This window comes from Rhinolophus sinicus, chromosome 17 (assembly GCF_057876585.1).
Source record: "Rhinolophus sinicus isolate RSI-liver-muscle chromosome 17, RSI-T2T, whole genome shotgun sequence".
NCBI lineage: Eukaryota > Metazoa > Chordata > Mammalia > Chiroptera > Rhinolophidae > Rhinolophus > Rhinolophus sinicus.
In genome coordinates, this window is record NC_142517.1 from 168353813 (window position 1) to 168363186 (window position 9374).

Here is a 9374-nt window from a genome sequence, read left to right on the forward strand (position 1 = left end):
CAAGGCCCAGATGCCAAGCCTTGGAACCTTCTAATAGCAACATCTGGCCTTTTGGTGAGCTACACAGGCACTTGTGCACTAAGCTCAGAACTGCCTCTCGGATGTCACATGGCCAAACAATCTACTCATATTTGGGCTATGTGCTCCCTGAGGAAACATTTGTCTTTCGGCTCACTTTGAATATGTAACAGATAATATTAATTATGTGGAAAAATATTTTCTATATAAAATAATTCCTTTTAAAATCTTACTTCCTTTAATTAGTAGTGTTTTATTCCAGTCTAGTTCACAGCTATTTGTGATTTTTTTTTTTCCCCAGGAGTCAGGAGAGACACTATTTCAGTTCTGGATACATTTTGAACAACTGCACCAAATTCATAAAAAATGGTCAGATTGGCACTTAGGAGTGGCTTAAATTATTGATAATTGGAAAAAAAATCTTAATACCTACAAGATACTTCCTCAAAAATAATGTTCCTTGTTTTTGTTAAGAATATTTTCTAAATATATACACTGCTGTGACCCACTATGATAATTTGTTTCCTATCATTACATGGCTAAAGATTTGTTTTAATGTCTTTTTTAATCAGGAGATTAAAATCCATGTCCAAACAGTAGTTATCAATTTAGCATGAAGAGTAATCCCAACTATTACCGTTTCTCAGTATGCAAGATTAATCAGACACAAGAAAAAATGCAATTAAATTAACATATTGCCTCTAACAATTTCTATTTTTCAAGGAAACAGAAAAAAATTCATTTATGAATATTTTGCCTAGTTTGTGGAAAATAAGATCTAATACCATGTCAAAAACACATGGACTTCAGATAAATCTTTATCCTATCGTTTTTGAAATTGCTAGATTTTCGTTTCTTAATAGGCTCTGTTTATCATGACATTACGGTGCAGTTCATCTTCACTGATAATGAAATGCTCAAATTTTCACACTTCCTTAAAAGCATATTTTCCATTAAAGTATAAAAGCAGAAATTTGTTTTCATTTATTTCGAGTGTTTGTTTTTTTAGCATTTTTAAAGAAAACATAATTTATATAATCTTTTAATTAAAGTACTCAATGAGTGATTAGTATTTTCTACCATAGATGCAAATTGTGTACATATAAATGTCTGATTTCTGCAATGAAATCAGAGGAACATTTGTACACAGATGTTTATATGAGTTTTATACATAAATGCCATAACTTGGAAGCAACCAAGATGTCCTGCAGTAAGGAAATGGATACACTATGTTACATCCAGACAATGGAATATTATTCAGCACTAAAAAGAAATGAGCTATCAAGCCATGAAAAGATGGTGGAAGCCTAAATGCATATTACGAAGAGAAAGAAGCCAATCTGAAAAAGCTACATACTGTATGATTCCGACTATATGACATTCTGGAAAAGACAAAACTATGGAGACAAAGAGATCAGTGGTTTTCAGGGGTGGGTGTGGGGTGGGGGCAGAGATGAATAGGCAGAGTACAGAATTTTTAGGGCAGTGAAAATATTCTGTATGATACTATATTATAGAGATACATGTTCATCATGAAAAACAAAGAAGATGTACAAATTTGTCAAAGCCATAGAATATATAACACCAAACACCACTCATATATATATATATATATAATTTTTAAAGACAACATACATCATGGAAAATAAATATTTGCAAATCATCTATCTGATAAGAGTCTAATGTCCAGAATATAAAATTGTTACCACTTAACTGTTTTTTAAAAAAACATATAACTAATAAAAGGGGGAAGGATTTGAATAGACATTTCTCCAAAGATGTACAAATGTCCAACAAGTACATGAAAAGATGTTAAACATCATGAGGCATGAGGGGAATACAAATCAAAACTAAAATGAGATACCAATTCACACCTACTAGCATGGCAGTGAACAAACAGTTGGGCAATGACTAGTGATGGCAAGGATGTAGAGGAATTACAGCCCTCATACATTGCTGGTGGGAATGTAAAATGCTGCAGCCACTTTGGAAAACAGTTTGGCCATTAAGTTAAACATAGAATTGCCATTTGACCTAACAATTCCATTCCTAGGTGTATGCCCAAGATAACTGAAAATGTATAGCTATACAAACCTTGCACACAAATGTTCATATCTACCTTATTCACAACAGTCAGATAGTAGGAACAACCCAAATTTCCATCACTGATGATTTCTTAAACAAAATGTGATATATCCACATAGTGGAGTATTATTGAGACCTAAAAATGAATGACGTACTGACTCATGCTACAACATGGATGCACTTTAAAAACATTATACAAAATGAAAGAAAGCAGACCCAGAAAGCCACATAGTATTTTATTTCATTTATGTGAAATATCCAGAATAGGCAAATCTATAGAGAGAGGGAAATTAATTCATGGTTACCAAGGGCTGGAGGGGGAAATGGGAAATGACTGTTACTGGGTTTGGGGTTTATATTTGAGCTGATTAAAATATTCTAGAATTAGATAGTGAAGACGGGTGCACAGTCTTGTGATTATGTGAAAGATACAACTGAATGTACAATTTAAAATGATGAATTTTATCATATGTAAATTAGATCTTAATAAAAATGTTCCCTCACCACTTGCATTCATCCACCTCACCCTACTGGTTATAGTCTTAGTCAGTGGTAAGAAATGACTTACACTGTCAGATTCCCACTGATAGGAAAGGGACACTTTTAATTTCCTTTCCACCCATCTCCAGCCTTTAGTTAGGCCATGTGCAGTGATCCCATTGCATCCTCTCCTAGTACCCAACAGACCAATATTTTATACAAGTAAAACCAGGTTATTAATGTCATAGATAAGCTAGTGAGAAAACAAATTTTTGAAAGGCAATGAAGTATGTTTTAGGTGAAGAGAACTTACCAGAATCTTTCTTAAAACCAGGCTGATGATGTCACGCTTGCTTTTTCAACCCCTTTAAGCTCTCTGTTTACCTTCAGGAAAAAGTACACTTGCTTGTTATGAACCGCCCCCACCCCACCCCCAAGGCATCTGCAATTCTAGCCCAACTTCCTAGAATCATACATGCACTCTTTAAAGTCTAGTCACATTGAAGTTCTCACTGTTTTCAGTACATACTAAGGTTTTTTTTATGATTCAGAACATTAAAAATACTTTTAGTTCAAATTGGAAAGTAGGATGTCTTCCCTTGAACTGAGCAATTTTATAGGTTTCTTTCCTTAAAAAAACCTCAAAATAATGGCTCAGTGGTTACTATGTATAACTCAACCAATGAATTGTAGGTCTGTTTCCTTCGATAAAAATTTCTTTATAGACTTTATCAGACAGATAATATCATCATTGTAAATATTATGTTAAGAAAAATGATCCCAAACTTAGGAATAAGGCAAAATAGGATTGCAAGTTCTTTCAGTGTTATACTGGAGCATTGTCCACAGGACATCTCAAAGATTGATTATCAAGGGAATGGAGCTTTGTTTATTTGGCTTTTTTTTTATTAAAGTTTATTGGGGTGACAATGGTTAGTGAAGTTACCTAGGTTTCAAGTGTACATTTGGCTTTAACCACTGATTAAGAACCAGACTCTGCAGTTTCATGTTAATTTATAGATTTTTATTTGATAGAGATATGAATGAGTTTTCCTGGTAGAAAAGTTAGCCACAAATGTATGATTTTATTGACTATAGAATATTATGTTGTTTTATATCTAACCCAGCAAACTTATTCTGACTTTCTTTCCTCATTTTTCATAAATGCTCAGATCTTCACATACTCTTTGAACCCATTTTATCACCTTGTTCTTTCCCTCATTAGTGACTTCAATAAATATTAGATGTGCTTATTCTGTATTTGTCTAAGAGTTACCTTATTTCATTTTATATTTCATAGTTTTCCATTAAGTACTAAACTTAGTTGTCCAGTTTTCAGAAATTTTTCCAAGACTTGTGTCGTAATTAATTTTTTCAGCTCCGAAAGATTTTTCAGAAAAAAGAACTCCATATTTAAAGAAAAAAATGAGATATACATTTCAAAACAACGTACTTTCTCCGGCCCATGCATTAAGTATGGATGATAAGCAGAGAGCCTCACAGCCATATGTCCCTTTCTGCACCTGTTCCTTCAGAGTAATGTAAATTTTATGTTCTATTTTCACCCACAGGCAGGTTTTTGAAGAGATATTATTTATGAATTGGAGAAATAAAGGACTCTTGTTCAAATGATGTAATATCAAATCTGATTAATGAAATTCATTTGAAATTCTTGACATCCGTTTGCCTTAATTTAATGCCTAATCATGACTCCCAGATGTTAAATTTCTTTTTTTTTTTTTTGATGTGGGCATGTAATATGTAAATTTTTGGTCTTTCTTTTCCTTTTGGAGATTTAAATTATTATCTATTTCGGGATTCCCTTATATTGTATTTTCAAACCACTGCTTACCCAGCAGATTTTAACAAAAATGCTTTTGAATGAAATTTATTCAATAATATTGAAAAATTCTGAAATAACAGAATAACCAAAAACAACATAGCCTGAATTTTTGGGTTATCCATCTATAATTAATACCCATAAAAAGTATCAAGAAACTAATTAATATGTAGCAAAAAGGGGAAAACATGCTTCAAAAATTTTATACACAAACTGAAATATGACAGACACAATATATGTGGGTTTTAAGAAAAGGAAAAGAAAGGAAAGGAAGGCTGTTATCGGTTTTATTGAAGCCATGAGGCTTGCAGTGTAATGATAGAACCAGACAAAGTTACATTCTTAATATTCTAGTTCTTGGCTTATTACCTTTGGCTCAGTAACTATAGACTTATTCCTGATACCTTATTTATTTTTTAAATACCTCTGTTTTATGAATTATCTGGATTTTCAACTTTTTGTTTTATAGTTCTCTAAACACCAATATCCTACTTGCTAAGTTTCCCTTTGAGTTTTTTTCGGTTTGATTATTTGGTTTTGTTATTTTGTTTAAGCATAAATATCTGAATAAAATACATAACTGAAATGGAAATTTAAAATTCTTCATGGAATATAATTGCTATGTTTATGCCACAATATAATGAGTCAAAGAACAATTCTATTTTAAATGAATTTGCATGGTTTTGATAACATTTGGGGAAATGGATCTTTGATTTATGCTTTAATTCAGACAAGCAGCAAAGGATTTTATGTATAAAATATTTTTTTCAATATGCTTAATTGCTACAATTGAAATTTCTTTTATTTCCCTAAAGAATTGCTTCCATATCATGAAGAAATGACTCTCTCAAAGGAAAAACATTTATTACACCTGAGTCTTCCTGGTCCCAATTGTACCACATGCTGCTTAATAATTTGCAATGATTTAGGAAGATTGCCATAACCACTCAATTAAATAATGGCTTTGGATGCAACCTATGGTACGAGGCACATCCTTAGTAGACATTTAGAACTGTCTTGTTAATTAGACAGAATCCAGCAACCACTGTGTTCTGAGTATCTCCCAGACAGAAGACAACCTTCCTGGAGGATTGAAAGTAGTCACTTGTTTTTGTTGTTGTTGTTTTTTGGTTTTTGGCCCAACTAAGCAAATGCAGCATTGCCACAGAGTGGAAACGGAGCCAGGGGGAGAAAGGAGTAGATGAAGCTTTAAGAAATCTCGTTTCTAATTCTGGCTCTGGTATTTTTTAGTTTTTGATCCTTGAGTAATAATACTCTCTGAGCTTCAGTTTCCTCCTCTATATGGAAAGTGAGGTATAGCTGATAATATCTTAGGCATTTTCCTAATTAATGGCACATCCCTATGTAATTTATGTTAAAGGTAGAAAATGTTTTGCAAAATGTTACCGGGTATTTATGAAAAGTTTCAATGGCTTATTTCCATGAAGCATCCAGAAGCAACATAATGAAACATCAGTCAAATACTAAGACAGGATAACTAATTTAAAATTTGTAATTATTTCTGGGCCAATGATATAGAATTGCCACACAATGTACTAGCAGTGGTTTTATGGCCAGAATCAATCTTCCTTTGGGGAAAATAGACACATGTCCCTATATCTAGGTAATGAGATTTGAAGGATAAAGGAAAATGAATGAGTTCTAAAGACAAATTTTGCCAAATTCATAATTACAGCTTGGACCAGACCTATAGTATTAATGTTTGAAATAAGGCCCTCTGGTCAATATTTTAGACTATGGAAAGTAAGTAGGCTATATTCAACAAGCAGCATATATATAGTTCTCTAAATAAATGAATTCTCTTGGTACGTAATTAGAACAGAATTAAAGTGAACACTTTCATTTTTAGCTTCTTTTCTAACTATATCATCTTAATAATAATCCACTTGTGAAATTCAGTGTGTAATACTCATTATCTTTTTTAAACGTCATAGCTCTGTGTAAATGAAATAAATGAGTATTAATTTAGATAGACCATAATGTCTAGGGAAGTCTGACTGTATAATTCTCTTTGCATAATACCTACTATACAGCACAATAGAAATTTGAAATGCTATGCAGTGCTTTCTAGTACAGTGCAAAGATCACAAATTTTGGAGTTGGCATATCTAGTTTGTCCTCAGATAATTTCTGACTGATAATGGACAAACCAGTTAGAGTTTCTGAAACGTTTTCCTTATTTATAAAAATAAGCATAATAATATTATCCAGGGTCTTTTTGAAATGCAATGACTTAACTCATTTATTTTCAGGTTGTATCTATACACATTCACTCAAGTAAATTATTATTCTCGTATCCCTAGACATTTCTTAAGAACAAGGACACTTGCCAGAAGGGAAGGGGATACAGGAGGAGTGGAAGGACAAGGACAGCATTTTGCAGTTTTTCAAAATATGACATGTGCACCGTATCTCTTTAAAAGTGAAAGCACTAATAATATCTATCTCACAACATGTGTGAATATTAATTGAATGTCATAAGTGCTTTGAGTTTTTTCTTTATAATTTCTAAAGTAGAAATAGTTTGTTTTACTTGATTTTAAAGGATATCTACCATTATAATTTTCATGAATATTTTTCAAAAGTTTTCTATGCCTAGATAAAGAGAAAAATTTTCCAAAACAATGGGATTGTACATGTAAAATATGTGAAATATGATTTTTTACCTAATAATATAAATTACAGAACTCCTATTTCAAATACAGATTTACTACATATTTTGAATTATTGAATAGTGTTTCATTATATGAATGTATCACAATTGAAGCAATTCCCAATCGTTTGACATGATCTTGCTTATAAGAGCAAAAAAAATTGGAAGCTGTAATCAGCTTCCCTGTACACAAATATTTGTACACTTGTCTGAGTGCTTCTTCAAGATACATTAGTCAGCAGATATCCCCTGTATATCCCCTTTGATATATGGTGCCAAAAGCCAATGTATTAGTTATCTATTACTGCATTAAAAATCACCCCAAAATTTGAGTGACTTGAAATAATAATCATTTATTATTTCCTATGGTCCCTATGGGTGAGAAATTCACATCAGGGACATCTTGCCTATGCTCTGTGTTACTGGATCTCAGCTGGAATACGGGAAGTCTAAGAGCTGGAGTCATCTGGAGGCTTGCCTATTCACTCGCATTTCTAGTTGTCTAGAAATTTCTAGTGGTTGATGCTGGCATCAACTCAGGGCCTAGCTTCCTCGCATGATGGTGGGGCTGCATTTCAAGAGAAAGTATCATATATATGATATCATGTATACTATATATTGTATATAAGTAGCCTATATATATATATAATATATATATGGCATAAACCCCATCTCTAGATGGAGGAGTGTTGATGTCACATTTGTAAGAAAAACATGTGGAATGGGTTATATATTGCTACTCTTGTCTTTGGAAAACACTATCTAACCGAGCTAGTATTAGGACTTTTGATATGCATCACCAAAGTGACCTCCATCGATAATATAAAATTTGAGTAATATCTTTGCCTATCTGATGATATGGAAAATGTAATTTCACTATCATTTTAGTTTTTTTATAATTAAATATACTAAACATCATTTTGCAAATTGTCTGTCATTTATATTTTTCATGATTTTTAAAAATTTAACATAAACTTTAGGTTTCTATGGATGTATTCATTTGTGTGATAGTGATTTATAAAACATCATATGCTATATTAAGAATATAATCCTTTGTCAGTTTTGTTGAAAATATTTTTCCCAGTGAGTCATTTTTTTTACTCTTTGATGGCATTATTTACTCTTTATAAACTCCTCCTCTCTTCCCCTACGGGGACTTTTTGCATTGTTTTAGATTCTTTAAAATATGGCTAAAAATAGTGTTTTCCCTTAAGTGTATTCTATATCTTATATGACATGCTTAGTTATACTTCCTTACCCCAGAATTACGTTTTTTTACTTGTATGCTAATTTATTTGTTTATAAATTACATCAAAATAAATTGCATATGGATTTAAGACAGGATCTAACATTTTTCCAGGTTTTTATCTATTCAGTTTTGTTTGTTGAAACAGTTAAACTAGCAACAACTTTTAAAAGTAGCAACACCCAAGGAAAATGAAGAAGGAATCCCAGGATAATTATGTTCTTTTGAATAATCTATGCCAGCTCTACAGATTAGAAATGTGACATTGATCATTTATTAATTCCCATATATGCTTGAGTCTCTTTCTGGACTCTTTATCATTGATCTCTATTGCAATTCATTATCACATTGTTTTAGTTATTAGAGTTTTAAAAAGACACTTTAATATCTGGAAAGCTCCCTTTCTGTCCAAATGCTTTGCAATCCATACATCAGCATGCTTTGAAGAGCTGTTCAATACTCCTTCCCTAACTCTTCTTTCTCCCTGGTGATCTTACTAGGGCTTTAAGCACCTTTCATAATGACAACCTCCCTATTCATATCTCTGGTCTAAGCCTCTCCTGTGAACTCCAAACCAGTTATTCCCTGGGATGTCCAACAGGCCTCTTTGTTTCAACGGGTCCGAACTAAACCCTTGAATTTCTTTTTTATTCCTCTTCAGATCTTCTCTTTCCCAAGTGTTCTTCATCCACTATAGTATTCTACCACTACTCAGGTAATATCATGAAGGGCAGATTTAATATTGTGGTAACCAATCACTATATCAGTGTAGAAATGGTTGAATTTTTCTAACATACCAATTAAAATAGGAAAGGTGACTTTTGGGGGACAAAAATCTATACTGAATCTAGAGTGTCAAAATTTTTGTCTGATTTGACATGTGAACAAGGGATGCTAAAAAAAAAAAATAAAGGTGCGTCAAGGACCCTTGGTCCCATGGAGTATTTCAGGAGGTTATTTTTGTATTTATAGCAGAGGAGCTGGTTTCTTCAGTTTCACTCTCAAGGCTATTGTGGTTTCTTGCTAGTTTC

At 32.5% G+C, this 9374-nt stretch overlaps 1 long non-coding RNA gene across 1 annotated transcript in view; it reads left to right on the forward strand.

Annotated features, from left to right (window-relative positions):
• The window catches only part of LOC141572878 (uncharacterized), a 247570-nt gene that overhangs the window by 230720 nt on the left and 7476 nt on the right, over nucleotides 1-9374 (forward strand). The gene's annotated exons all lie outside the window — the stretch shown is intronic.